A 16,376-nucleotide genomic window follows, 5' to 3' on the forward strand; every position below is an offset into this window, starting at 1 on the left:
AATTAAACAAGGATAGATGGTTGAAGTTAATTCAAAAGGTTCATTCTGTTGTGAACTTTATAAAACAAGTCATTCGATTTCCATTGCTAAAGAAACAAACTTATTGATATTCTGTCTCTGAAGTGACATACAACATTTGAAAACAAATTAGTTGAAGTCACTGCGTGGAGGAGAACAAAAGCAGGTAGGTCGATTAGCTTTTACTAACGACAAATTGCTATAAATGGAAAGAAAATAAATTGTAATCAAGGTTAGGAGATTGATTTTTGTGTTTTTATCGTACCTTCTAAGAGAGTAGCGAATTCGGAAAGAGGCTGCAGAGCGATGGATTTGCATCACTGCTTCGAACATACTTACCAAGTTATGGATGACTAGACCTGCAATAAAAGTTTTTCTTTTGAAAGACATTCGAGTCCATTTTAGACCTGGGCTAGACATACATGTCTAAGGGTCGCAATCATAGGAAAACAGTTCTCTCTCATAATGATCTGATTCATTTCTTGTAGATGTTTTGATGTCCTTATCCCCAGTAAAAATATCAAATCTTGAAGACAACGTGAGCTTTTAAAAAATAATGATCACACAGCTCTTTTAACGCGTAGTAAGAGAGTTTATTCGGATAATATTAGTTATGAATAACTTATTTATTCGAACATTTCTCAGTTTTATTTTGCAAACAATGATATAGAACATACAGATACAAATACATTTATTGGGCCAAGAATATTTCATTCACATTCAAGTCATTATTGAAAAAAAATACCATGTCTGTAGTATATCTTTGTATTGCTCCAGTTCACATACCAGAACGTAGTTTCATTATTCGTATATGTTTATTAAACTTTTTTGTTTATTAATAATCAATGAACAACGCTCCTTATTTGTTTGATATTGTTATTATGTGTTGCCACTTGTTAGTGAATACTTTTTTTTTTTAAGTATTGGCAACACATACAAAAGAGGAAAAAATAATAATATATATCTACAAATAAAGTAGAAATAATATAATTGAAATCATTTTTGATGTAATCAATCTCAAACTTTAGAAATAAGAAATATTTATGAGAATTTGTTAATTTCAAGAATCTAGGAAGAGCGTACAAACACGCTTAAATACCTACTAGCTTTCAGCTAGCTGGGACTTCGCATTGAGATCCCCGCATTTGCTCGGCCTACGGCCTCGCACTTTTTATATTTCTAACATAGGCCTAATCTTTAAAAATTTCGAAAAATGAAATTTAATCTTTCAATGTAACGTTGCAGGATTATGCTCTTTTGGCTAAGGGAGATGGATGATTAAGGTAAGTGATTGACAATGTAAAAATTGGCAGAATGATAATTTGGATGGTCGAGGAATCGAACTAGGGACCTCACGTAGCAGAAGTAAGCGCTCTACCACTGAACCAATGTGTTCTTCTAATTAATGGATTTTGAAATATGGCCATCTTATTACTGTACAACAATTGGAATCACAACCATTTTTTCTAGCTTTTCTCTTCCCTTCTAATGGGAACATTAAAAAAAAATGCTGAAACACGTATTTAATTAACATGTCTGTACTCTCAAGGGATTTCCCTCATTGACATAAGTCGTGGTCACATACTCTGCAAGGTGAAGTAAAGATACTTTCGATCGTTAGAATACATGGATATTGTTCAAACAGCTACTAAACAGCGTGACAAACATCTTGGCATTTGAAGGCAGCGCTCCAAGTTTCCTTTAAATGCTGTTAACAAATGAAGGCCAGCGGTATTGCCACGTTTACTTTGTACACATCCACGTCTATCCCCTGTCACTTGATCGCGCTGTAGTTTGTCTGCTTAGCCATAGACACACCCCTTTACCACTTGGCAACGCCACGCCAGAGCTTGCGTTTTATTCGTTTAGCTGAAATACCAAGATGTTTGTCACAGTCTTTAGTCCTAACACAATTTATGAACGAGATAATTCAGTCATAACTAAAAATGTGTTAGTTTTGTCCATGATATATAATTTGTTTCATCACTTTCGTAATTATATATATTATATTGATATAAGTATGTACAGCAATTGTTTATTTATAAGTAAAAGTTGTTCTTGGAGCTTAAGGGGGAAGACTACTAAAAATGATACAAAAGCTAACTATTTTTGTTTTGCCCGTTTCTCGTAAGTGAAAATAGATAATTAAATGTAACTTACCACAAAAAATAATGTTATTCTACACCCGAAAATACTAATCGGAAGAATTTTCAGTGTTGCCATCCACAGAAATAAAATGAAATCTTTAAGTTTTACGTCACACGGTTATGCCGGCTAGGCTAAAGGAGACAGTGATTATGAGAAATGAATGAAATGGTGGGATTAAGAAAGGGAGAAAACAAGAGAACCCCGAGAAAACCCACGCACACGCTGTTTGTCCGTCACTAAGTTCACTTGGCGCGAACTGGGATCGAACCAAGGACTAAATGAACTAGAGGTGAACGCTCTACCACTGAGCTACCGCGCCCTACCATCCATAGAAATTACAATGTGGTCAGAATATGAATTACCCAAAAATTTAAGTTAAAGCAGCAACTAGAAAAATGAACTCAACGGTAATTGATGACTTATCATGTTGTCTTGGCTCCTTTTAAACTACTTTTTAAATAATGTTTGTAGTTATTTTGTAATGAGCAGAAAATTATTATGATTGCACTTTCTTAAATAGTTAACAAGAAGCCAAGACAACATGATACGTCATCAATTACTGTTGAGTTCATTTTTCTAGTCGCTGCCTTAACCTAGATTTTTGGGTAATTCATATTCTGGCCACACTGTAATTTCTATGGATGGCAACACTGATTTTTTTTCCGATTCGCATTTTCGGGTGTAGAATAAATACAAATACAAATATCCATTAGTGTGGTAAGCCACATTTCACTATCTCTTTTCACTTACGAAAAACGGGCAAAAGAAAAATGGTTAGCTTTTGTATCATTTTTAGTAGTATCACTTTTAGTAGCATTTAAGACTACTTAAATTAGTTATATACATATTCTTCTATGCTTTCAAAATATAACTTTGTGCTTAAAATATCAGTTTTGTAATTTTGGAACAAGCTGTATAATGGATGAAATGCATGAAACAATTGGTCAATACTAGCTTTTGTTTCTCGGCGTATGCAGTGATAAAATTTGGAATTAGCTTATATCTAAATATATTTGTTCATCACTTATAAAAATTTACAATCGCAAAATTACCATGTGGTGTCTTCAGTGCTTGATGAAATTCCAGATATTACCAATTATAAAGATTCATCTGAATGTGGGAAAATTGTAATTAAAGTGTCCTTTATATCCTAATAATTATGCATATTGCTTGCACGTTTTTGAAGAAATACAGGGCATTGAATTCAAGCTTTCTGAAAAGCACTTTATTTTTCATTTGATAGTTTAGCATGATCTGAGGGATCTCTTTTAGTTTTTGGCGATCGACATTTCGCACTATTCTGTAAAGTGTTGGGTGCCTTGAAAACGTTATAATCGGTGAACTTTGTTGCGCGTCTGGTGGATTACAAAAATTATGCAGCTATGTTTGGGAGTGGCCAACTGTGTGCAGGAGATAGTATAGCAGTTGAAGGTGATTGACTTACAGTAAAGAAATAATTGGATATACCACGTCCCACTAAAGACATTGTGAGAACTGGATGAAGACTTGGATTATCAAGACATGGATTAGTAATCACTGTAAATTCTTTCAGAACACCAGCATGTTCAGAGGCAGAAAATCTGCATCAGTAAACACTGTTCTATCACAAGAATAAATTCCTGTTGTGCAGAAGCCATGAACTGAAATCGCGCCACTTTGCCACTGTAAGAACGGCTTGCCAATGAGTTCTACAATATTGTATAAGTTAAGGGAACGATAACTATGGCGTATTCACTGGAGAATTTTTCTATTATAGTATGTTTCTAATGATCTCATAAATGATTAATCTAGTGGCTGTAATTTCTATGAAGTATGTGTTGGAAAATAACTATTGCCACAAAATGCTCTCTTCCTAGATCAACAATGTCTATATTCTTCTGTGAATAAAATTTTCTTCTATAATGAGCAGAACATACTCAATGAAATGTTCAGACCACTTCGAAAACAAATGAGTTTGAACCCATAGGAGGATAGCATCTACCCACCGATCCTGGAGGAACTCCTTTCGTTAGTGCTTGTGTTACGTTTTTGCAGGAAAATATGAGCATGGGTGCAGTAAATGCACCTGAGGTACTCATATAACATATGATAGATATCAGAGCCCCATATTCAGCTACTTTCGAAACAATTTTTTGATGCTTTCTTTCAAAATTACTATTCTGGAAATTTGCTTTGCACTGTAGACAAACCAGACTCATCCACAATGAACACAGAATCTGCTGGATACTTATTCTTTTTATATATCGCCTCAAGTATATAAAAAAAACTTATGTACCTTATGTTGGTTAAAACTAGTAGGTATGACATTGGAGAACGTTTTTATACGGAAGGAAGTTTCATAGAAAGTGATATAACGATGCATGACCGGACATTGCAAGCAAGCCTTTTAACATCTCTGTAGATCAATCCAAATAATGACTGTAAATGGACAAGATACTGTACGAATTCTTGCTCCATATGCTCTCATAAAACTGGTTCTAATTTCTTCTTCATAACGTACTTAAATTGAAAAACCGATCTGCGTAATATGGTTTTGGCACATCACAGGTCTTGGCAGCTTTCTTAAGACCCATTATTTTCTCAAGTATATCTACGATAGCTTAAACCATACTTTTTTTATTATTCTATAGGTTCTCCGTGCAGAAGATGTCGCCAATGGCATTCTTGGCATATATATATATATATATATATATATATATATATATATATATATATATATATATATATATATATATATATATATGGAATCCTTCGGTAAAAATTTCCATATTACCATCACTATTGGGTTCCACATTACTGACATCGTCATACTTGAAACAAGTTTTCTCACACCGAACAAACTTCAAAGGTTATGTCAAACAATAACATAAATGCACTTCAATATTTCTACAGTGTATGTATTACCTCTACAAGTATAGGAAGAACTGACAACTTACAACTCACGCAGAATATGTAGCTCACAATTTTTTGAAAACAACAGGTTTACAAAACATGCCGCCGTCACGTCCACATCTAGTTTCCAGCTTCATTCAAAATCCAAGCTATGCCGCCAACATGGCGTAACATTCTGTTCCAACTGAATCTTCTAGTTGTTTCTGCGCAGAACTGTGATACTATGGGTTCCAATTTAACAACATGGTCCATAATATCACTTTTTCCTCTATCGTTTCTTGTATGATAAATCAATCTGTATACATAAATCTATCTGTTACCGATGGAAAAATTTCACCTGCTGAATGAAAATTATACAGGAGAAATTGACGAACATAATATTGTCTTTCAAAGCTTACCTGACGTGAAATTGAACCTAAAACTCTTTACACTTAAGAAAAACTATACCACTGAGCTCCCATCCATCTGAAAATCAAACAGAAATCCTAAAGTGACGAAAATAAGATACCATAAGATTAGTTTATTGTTTAAAAGAATACGATAATATGTTAGTGTAGTAGATCGTATGCATTAATATCAACATATTAAAAGACAAGTTTGTATTAAACACCTTCAGTTTATTAATAAACATCATATATATGTTACAAACAGTATTTAATAACAAATAATATTATAAAGTTATTATGGGTTGTATTGCGCAAATCATCAATTTACATCTATTTATTTAAAGTGCTTCGTCAATTAAAATTAGATGTTCACATTTTAGATCCTAAATTAAAATAACCTTACAGTAGAAACAGAAACGAAGAAAACTCGTCAATGAATGTATACATTACTTAGTTAGAGTTTAGCACTCTTTGCAGCATTAAGGCTATATAAGACGAGAATATACAGTTTAATATGGAATTTGAACGAAAGTAATGCGTTCAATTTCAAGGTTGTCTCAATGGGAACTGAATCGAGGTTTCGTGAACAATAATTCTAAAAAGTGCACAACCAAGTTTTAAACTAATAAGTTATTGTTTTATGTCTTTATGCAACACAAATGGTTTCAGAGACAAGATTCACAATTGAAATTGGATCAAAACCAATCTGCGGTTTCTATTTTAGGTGTTGTACTTTAACACCAATATTCCCATCAAAATGTTTGGTAACTTATATGCTTTCAATTCAAGACAAATCAAAGCTGTTCTACAAGGAAACGATGATCCTACACCATATTAATCATGTAAGTTATGTCTTTTAGTGTTCCCATTATTTTGATAACCATCTGTACAATATAATACTGGAAAAGAGGCACGGCCGGGCAATATTTATTGATTCAATATTATTAAATGGAAATAACTACTTCAATCATATTAATATCAAATACAAGTCCCAGACAGCAATTTAAACTTGCTGCAAGTTGCCACAAACTTGCTGTCGCAAGGTCAATTAGCTTGCCGCAAGCTATACTATGCAAGCCAATTAGCTTGCTGCAAGCTTGTGGCAAGCTAGTTAGTTACATCTGGGCAAGGCTTGGGGCAAGCTTGTCTTCACAAGTTAAACACAAGCCAAATTATCTCAAACGCAAGCCAATTATAAGCGTATTCTCATCAATGGCAAGCTTTAATAAGCTTATTGCAAGCGAAACACACGCCAAACAATTTATATGGAAGCTTGCAATAAGCGAATTTAGATAAAACAGTAAGAAATCAGCATAATTTAACCGTGTGACTAAATCTATGCTAGAATATATTGTTCCCTCAACTTTCCAATTATTGAAGCAAATGCACAACAATGAAAACACCCAAGTTTCCGAGCCGCTTCTGCAAAACATCAAAATAAGCATAATTTTTACGTTTTAGTTGTGACAAGCAACGCCCCGTTGCTTCTTACAAATATCTAATATGTTGTGATTTCTATTTTCCATTATTAAGATATATCTACTATAGTCGGGACATACATGTCATTTTATATCAATTACTTCTATCAAAATTATATACATAAACAATATTTCTGAATGTATTTTTATATCCTCATGTATGAAACACTTTGTTCTTAATTAATATCTTATAAGGTAAAATACAACTTTGAAATGTATCACTAAAGTTTACAAAAGAAATATTGAAAATGTCGACACACTAATTTGATAGTATTTTAGACAAATATATAACTGAACACAAAACCTTAAAAATATTATTTACTTGCAAACTAATTTACAGAGTTGTATCAAACAGTTAAATTGTTAACAATTTTGTTTAAACAACACTGCACACAAGTCAAAATATTAACAACATTTCAATAATAAAGTTGATACCCTTAGAATGTAAGATATATTCAACAGAATGGAGTAGGCTGAAGGAAATGCAACTAAATATTCTTATGATGTATGCTGTGAGACTGCATTTACTATGCATTCTAAGATAAAAGTGCCACTAGAAATTACCAAACCAGCTGAGAGGAAGAGAAACAAGGTAAGAAGATCGTGTATCATTAAAGGACGAAGTGGTACATCATCATGCCTTTTACCTTCAATCCCTTGTTTCCAATATTTCATTAATCCAGAATCAAAAACATTGCTTAGTACGTGATTAAATGATTCAACATACGGCCAGTTTTTACAGAAGAGAACTCCTGCATAAAACAATTTCAGAGAGCCTTCCATCAATGGTGCTTTGACTGAGACTTTATGCTGTTGGGCATCTTCAAATATTACTAGACCTAATGGAAATTTACTGAACAGTGACTTCGGGTTCTTGAAATATTCTTCTACTGACTTCTCATTTGTTGTAATTTGAGTATCCGTACTAGATGATGCTGAATATTGATACGTATTGTTTTCTGTAAGTGTAACAAAGAGGATTCCTGACTTCATAAGTTGTTGCTCAGTGTACCATGTCTTTCCACGATCAGAAAGCGTAAGAAAATACAAGAGCTTACACTTGTAAGCAGTGGATACTACAATGGATGTGATAGAAACTACAAGAACAAACCGTCTCATTAAATTATACTTCAGCCCGCTAACGCGTGATCCAATAAGTATATAAATGACAGATATCAACGAATTAGTAAGATCCAAATATGTGTGTCTTGAAATATTGGGAAGAATACGTAACTTCAACTTGGAAAATCGGAAAAAGATAACAGAATTGCATAGTACAAGTCCTGAAAGAGCAATCCAAAGCCCAATGGACAATGGATATAATATTGACCAGAAAGATGATTTCCAGTTTGCGTAAAATGGACCAAACGTAGAGAAATAGAGATAAGGGTAAGATACTTCGTAATACCGATAGAGATTTGGATGAGGGTTCGAACCAGGGATGTATATATCATATTTTCCATTTTGAAGCAAACTAAGGAAGTTATCGACGCTTCTATCATCTTTAGATTTACTACTGAAAGAGTTCACTGATAGAGACATGTTCTGTATATTACAAAATTCTTTGACTATTCCATATGCCACGAGATCGTACGAAGATTTTGGTAGATAAGATTCTATTGTCATCTGAATAGTTGTCCTCCTGGAATAAATCAACTTCTTCCCAACTTTCGCCATATCCTGATAGGAAGTTTGATTTTTCAACATATCAATTTCTACTACTTCAGGTTTCACCATATAGTCAACTATGTAAGATAGACGAAACTGTTGAATCGCAAAAGTGGATGAACTATGATTTTGCCTAGATTGTAGAAGGTAAATGAATGGAAATTGTTTGATCAAAGGACAATTGACTATATCATCTACAGCGTAAGTTTTCTTCAGGATGATAATCTTTCTGATTTTTCTCTGAATGGAATCTGAGTAGGCATAATAAAGTGAAGCCAATGAAATACAGATATTCTCTGCGGAAATGACAAATGTATCACAATTTCTGTTCATTCCCTCTGAAAGAAGGTAGTTTATATGTTCAAACTTATCAACGGTATTGTTGGATATACGCAGTGATGGTATTAAAAGTCTTCTATTTGCTTCATAGATATTTCCTTCCAGAATGATTTTGCCTTCTAGATACACAACGCATAATCCTCTGAAATATTCTGAATTCAGAAGAGACATTAATGGGATACGCAAACTATTATCTGCTGGATTTTCTGGTACTTCTAACATTATTTCACTTTTTACAGAAGCTAACATTATTATAGTGATGAGAACCTTCATCTTCATTTCCTAGGAATAGAAAAATATTCAGAATTACATTTAAACAATTATATGAAATATATGACACAACTTATTTATTAACTAGGGGTATATGTGGATATATATGAGTGATAAAAAGTCAAGTAATATACTTCTTGAATCGTAAAAGTACCGTAAAATACGAAGTAATATTCATTAGCTTTACAATTTGTTGTATAATAAGTTACCACACTATTCTGAAACAATGTTTTTTAATAGAGCTCATAATAATTTGTTCATGATACTTTGCAAAGTACTACAAATTTCATGGAAGATTTCTTGAAACGTATTTTGACATATTTATGATGGCACACTTTCATGAATACGAGGTTCTTAACCTATATTAGTTAGAAGCTTTCTCTATATTTTGGACAAAATATTGATTGTTGAAGTTTGTCAGTTTTACCTTTCATCATTCTATATGTGCACTTTTATCATACTGAGGACTTTATCCAATCTAAAATTCTGAAATTTCGATTCATAACATTTGATGTGTTAGAAACATTTTTTCTAGTCACAGCCAAGAAAATTCATATTACAAAAGTAGCTCTTATCATTTTTATTAATTTTGCGTTCTACAGTTTTGAACATATAAATATAAGTGTAACGTCTGTAAATTTTCGTTTCTATGATTTTTTTTTGTTTCAGTGTAAATAAGTTATTCTTTATCTAGGGATAATAAAAATACAAATTGTTATTCTGTTACTACTGTCTTATTTTTTCAGATGAGATCATATGTACTGCAGTTTCCGTCTAGATGTTTGCAATATATACAATGAATACATATCACAGCGTTTGTTGAAAATATTCGTATATTTCTACTTATAAGGTACTATAAGATAACTATATTCGTTAAAAAGACAATTTCAATGTACTGAAATCTTGCTGAATTTTATTATTGATATCTTAATAATTTTACGTTTCAACTTCCTTAAGTGGCGCTAACTCGCTGATTTTTGGTGGTTTTAATGTCGTCTGAATATATAGAAATAATAGATTGTCTTACAATTTACTAACAGAACTGAAGATTAATTTCACCATCTAAAGTTTGGAGGGTTTTAATTACGAACTGAAGTTTACAGCATACATTATTGATATTAAATTTTAAGTTTTGTTTTCAAACGATGAGAAGAAATAAAATATATATTTAAGTATGCTAATGTAAAATAAATATAAAATACTAATAGGTCTAAGTAAGCAATAGTCAGAATACAATATTGCAAAATGAGAATTATTATTACAATCCAAGGAACACTTTTGCACGAATTAAAAGACATGCACCTAGGTTATGAACTGAGAAGTCAGATGCATACTGCAAACAGTAGCCTACGGTTACCCATTTGCAAAATCCACTTGTTAATTTACATACTTTGCAACAATTGAACGATAGCATTGAAGTTGAAAACCACGATGCACTTTAATCATTAGAAATGTACTTTCGATAAGTTCACAACATTATCGCGGAGTTTGGAAGTGCGGCAGTATGGGGCATAAAGGTGAAAATACAGAAGAGGAACGAAGAATTATAATTCGTCTGCATAACCAGTGTAAGTCACTTTCTGAAATCTCAAGCATTATTGGTAGGCCTAAAGGGACTATTCAAAGTATAGATAGAGTGGGACAGAGAAAACGTTGAAAATGCACATAGAACAGGTCGTCCAGTGAAACTAAATACGCGTTATCAGTCACTGATAGTTCGAAAAATAAAAAAGCATCCTTTTCTGAGTGTGCCAGAGCTTGCAAGTGAGCTTTATAATGAACATAAAGTGCATGTCTCACATTCTACTATTCACAATTACTTGAGAAAGCATGGCTTTCATAATCGGGTAGTCCAAAGAAAATATTTTGTGAGTGAAGTCAATAGGAAGAAAAGGTTAACCTTTGCCAAAGCATACCGAAATACACCACAAGAATTCTGGAACCATGTGATATTTACGGATAAAAGCAAATTCAACATTTTTGCATCCGATGGACGAACCATGATGTGGAGGCAGAAGAATACAGTTTCGAAAACAAAACCTGAAACCGACAGCGAAACATGGTGGTGGTTCTATCATGGTTTGGGGGTGTATGAGTGAGTCTGGTGTAGGGTCCTTGCACTTTATAGATGGTACAATGAACCATTATCAGTACATTGATATTTTAAAATCAAATCTCCATTCATCTGCTGAGCAAAAAGGCATTAGACAAAACTTCATGCAGGATAATGATCCAAAGCATTCCTTTTAAACTCAAGCCTTTAATACGCTTAAATACGTACCAACACCTCCCCAATCCCCCGACATTAATCCGATTGAGAATTTATGGGACTACTTTGACAAACAGATTAGAAAACGACCGATTTAAAATAAACAAGACTTGCAAAATGCTCTGCAAGAGGAATGGCAGAAAATTCCCTCATCAAAGACCAAAGCTTTGGTAACGTCAATGCAAAAGCGTATTAAAGCTATTATAGAAGCGAAAGGATATACTACGAAGTACTAAAGTGGCCCAATGTGCCGAAAAGAAAGACACTATGAATACTTTTTGTTGATTGATATTTCTTTCTTTTCACAACCTTTTTGAATTTCGTGCACGAACAGTAGCTTCTTTGTTTGCTACAGTGCTAATTTCTTTCATATCAGTGTATTTTTGTGTTATATTTCGTACACTTGAAGAAATAAATAGATTTTTTTAGTTCAAGTTGTGTTTGTTCGCCGTGATAAGTTACATGTTAACATTTTCCGAGATGTATGAATACTTTTTACATTCATTGTACATATATGTATGTTACCTTCGTAAAGCTATATGTTATATACGTCCAGGAACAACCATAATCTTGATGGCCGCCATTTTGGATCCAGGTTATTTTTTCAAATGGGAAGATAGGCATGTGACACATCAATTAACACTTTTTTTTTAAGGAGAATGCAGTCGCGCAAGCAGAAATGCGTTATCATGTCCCGTTCCAAAGTTATGACGCCCCAAAGTCCCGTGCTCCACATGTTGCCCGTCCATCGCAACACACAACCGGAGTCTCTTAATCCAGTCCTCCTGAACCCGTAACAACACAGCGGGGGTGATGCTATCACAGGCGTCCTGAATACGTCCCTGTAGGTGTGCAACATCCCGAATCTTTTCCTGATACACCAGGTGGTTTAAGTGTCCCCATGAAAAAATCCAAGGGAGTGAGGTCCAGCGACCGGGCTGGCCACTCCACAAGGCTTCGGCGACCGATCCAACGTCCAGGAACATGCAGATCCAAGTATTCCCGCACAAGCAGTGCATAGTGCGGTGATTCACCATCTTTCTGAAAATATAGCGGCAAGGTGGCATCAGGGCGGAGAAGCAACGAAAACAACAAATCCTGTAACATGTCCAGATATGGGACATTATTTAAGATACCAGGAATGAGTAAGGGTTCTATGATCGACGTGTTCCTATGATTGATGCCACACTACATCATGATATGAGCATGGGTAACCCTCTTGTAAGGATTGATCGCATGTGGGTTTGCATCCGACCAATATCGCATGTTCTGGCGAGTCACTTCCCCATCCAAATAAAAGTTTGCCTCGTCTGGGAAGAGTAACATTTAAAATCTCAAATGTTCTGTTCATATTATTACACGGTGGACGTGATTCCAGGTCTGAATTTAGAAATAGCAAAAACGACCAAATAGAGTACTTTAAATCAAATCTCAAGAATAATTTTAAAATATAGTTTATAAATCGATCGGTAATTACGTGAATGTGTACTAACGTGAACAATACCTTTGTATGTGGCATATGCACAAATCTGTAACAATATTTTAAATCTCCAATAAGTATAACTTCGAGATACTACCTAGGTAGTATAACAGATATTCACTTTTGTTGTATCGCTACTAGTGCTCTCAACGGGTCGGGTCGGGTCGGGGTGAAGACCGACTCGACCCGACCCGTGACCCGAATTGACTGACCCGACCCGACCCGACCCGTGATCCGATCCGATTGACCTGACCCGAGCTGACGCGATTGACCCGACTCGACAACCCGACCCGAGCTGACCCGACTGACCTGACCCGAGTAGCCTGACCCGACTGACCCGACTCGAGCTGACCCGACAACTCGATCCGTTTGAGAGCACTATGGTCACGACACTGGGTGAACGCCAAAATGCACTCCCATTGGGAATTAAACCCAGACCACGTGTACCGAAGTCTTACACGTTAACCACTAGCTAGATTAAGCAGGGGATTTGTATATGCATCTTAATGAATATTTGACACTTTTGAGGTTTGGTTATTTCTTTTTATAACTGATACCAATGTCCGACGTGGGAGAAATTTATTTTTTTCTTGCTTTAGTTCTATATGACGAAATTTTTCTTTAAGGTCAGTGTTCTCACCAGCTCGGACGGCAGGGGGGTCTTCTCGGGAGGCAGTAGCAAGAGTCTCTTGGCGGAGACAAAAGGAAATCGTTTAACTACAATGATAAGGGTTGAGGAAACGGGAAAACGCCTGTGACTTTTTCCAACCCTTCAACTTTCATTCCAAAATAGGTTCTTATGATTCCGGGACCCGCGCTACTTTGATTTTTCTTTCTCGGTAATTAAAACGTATTTTACAGTATATATAGTTGCAAGTAAGAAGATACATAATATGAATTTTGTAATTTAAAATTTAAAAATACAGTGTGATAATTAATTATAAAGTACTAATTTTATTTCATCACTTTCAGCCCAACAAATGAAATTCAAACAATTCGCATCCTGGGTCTTGGTCATCAATACTGCGTCTTATTCTTTGTCTTGCACAGTCAAGTCTTGGTCCTGCATTTCGTAGTCTTGGTGGTCTTTTATGCTATACAAGAGCCAAGAATGCTTGCCTCATCGGTACAAATGAAGACCAAGTGTGATTTTGATTATGATCTTTCATACTATACGGAAAGCAAGAAAATATGCTCATCGCTACTTGGTGATCACCAAAACAAGGCCAAGAGCAAGATCACTATGCACTTCGTCTTGCATATCCAATCTTTATCTTATTCTTGTATCGATGTTCTTGGGCTTGGTGAAATAAAATGAAATTTACAGTTTAAGGTCCGTCGATTCTGCACCGAGGCTAAGGGATATGGTGACCATGAGAAATGAATGCAATGGTGGAATGAATAAAGTGGGAGGAAACAGGAGAACCTCGAGAAAACCTACTACACGGCGTTTCTCCACCACAAAGCCCACTTAGCACAAGCTCGGATCGAACCATGAACACCATGCACCAGAGATGAATTTTCTACCATTGAGCCACCGCGGCCCTGCTTGGGCTTGGTCGTCCATACCTGTATCCAATCTTTCTTTTGGCCTTGCTTAAACTACTTCTAGTTTTGTTCTAAATCCAGACCCCATATTGGCGTAGATATTAATATTACAGTCGATTGGTAAAATCAATTTTCCACATTTAAAAATTAAAGTACACACAAGTACAAAAATAAGTATTTACCATAAAAACACTAGCTGCAAGTGTTCAAAAAAGATTTATGGTTTCTATAAAGTCAATTGAAAATTGCTATTTTTAATTAGGCAGCTAGTGAAAAACAGCAGCTTTCGACTCCAGCCGAGTTTAAGCTCAACCTAAACTCAGTTGACCAAAGTGAACTGACCCGACTGACCCGACCCGAGATGACCCGACTGACCCGACCCGACCCGACCCGACCCGTTTGAGAGCACTAATCGCTACACAGATTTCAGTTTCGAGTAAAATAGTATTGTACCCTGAGTCGATCCAAGACCACACAAGGACGTAAATAATACCTTTTGACAACAGGACTATGTGGTTATTAAATTTAAATTTAGCGTTCTTTTGAACTGTAAGGCTATACAAGACATGGACCTACAGCTTAATGTGGGATGCAAACCATATGAGCTACCACCAGGAATTGAACCCGGTTCTCTTGTGACAAAGTAACTATGTAATGACCACTGTTCTGTTCATAGCTGATTTGATTCTGCATCTATTAAATATAAATTGAAAATTGCATTTCCAAACATGACCTGGTCGATAGTTCTCTTTCGGGAACACTTTCCTCATACTATTGACTTATTAACCACTGACGAAATATGACTTTTCGTTATTTAATTTATCCACATGGACACTGGCAATAGATTCAAGCAAAACGATATTAAATTGTATGTAATCCATTACATACAATTGTCTGTTGGTTAAAATGCTATGCGAGAAAGTAACTATATATATTATATTAATATACTTTATACCGGAGTCACCTATTGAAAAATATGAGGAAGTGTTCGACTTAATTGATTCAAAATGTCCATTAGGTTGTACCCTTCTCATACTTGGTGACTTCAATTTATCAGATGGAAATTTCAATGACTACAATAGTTATCTCAAAATTCCGGCCAAACTACAATGCATTAAAAATTTCATGTCATGCAACAATTACAGTCATTTATTAATGTACATAATAAGTTCGGTAAAACTCTTGATCTAGTTCTAAGTAATTTAGACTACGTAAAAGCCAGCAAAGAACCTTATCCTTTTGTAAAAGAAGATGAACATCACCCAACTTCGAACGTTGAAATACAATTGGGTCGTCTAAAACAAGCAAAATCTAAGCGAAATGTGACAGGATATAATTTTAAAAAGGCAGACTTCAAAAAACTTTACACTGAACTTGGGCGGGTAAACTGGAACTACCTTACAGGATACAGTGATGTAGACGAAGCTGTTAAATGCTTTTACGACACTATATATAGCATATTTGACCATTGTGTTCCAAAGAAAACAAAACCCCCGCAAAACTATCCAACGTGGTTCACTTTGGATATAATTAAGAAAATTAAATCGAAAACATATCATCATAGGAAAATAAAAAAGAGGGAGGGAATAAAAGTTCCATCAACAAGAGTTCAACAGATTACGGAGAGAAATTAAAAATGAGTTACGGAATGCGAATAAGAATTTTGTATTAATGTCTGAGGCATATTAGAACAAAATCCATCCGAATTATGGAATTTTGTAAACAGTAAGACACGGTATTTAAATGCTGAATTCTTATCTAATAATAGTAAAGAAATAAACAACGATGACGTAATTGCTAAGGAGTTTGCGGACTACTTTCAGTCTGTATACAACAAAAGTAAAGACAATACAACGGAACAGTCAGTGTGGGTAGATTAG

At 34.8% G+C, this 16,376-nt stretch overlaps 1 long non-coding RNA gene across 3 annotated transcripts in view; it reads right to left on the reverse strand.

The window, feature by feature from the left end:
- Positions 1 to 5,674: 5,674 nt before the first annotated feature.
- Positions 5,675 to 16,376, reverse strand: part of LOC145668541 (uncharacterized) — a 74,547-nt gene continuing 63,845 nt past the window's right edge. For all 3 annotated transcript variants that reach the window (XR_014128036.1, XR_014128037.1, XR_014128035.1), the window contains one exon: positions 5,675 to 9,211. This is a non-coding gene — a long non-coding RNA (uncharacterized LOC145668541). The remainder of the gene's footprint in view (positions 9,212 to 16,376) is intronic.

This window comes from Thermobia domestica, chromosome 13 (assembly GCF_964235325.1).
Source record: "Thermobia domestica chromosome 13, izTheDome1.hap1.1, whole genome shotgun sequence".
Lineage (NCBI taxonomy): Eukaryota > Metazoa > Arthropoda > Insecta > Zygentoma > Lepismatidae > Thermobia > Thermobia domestica.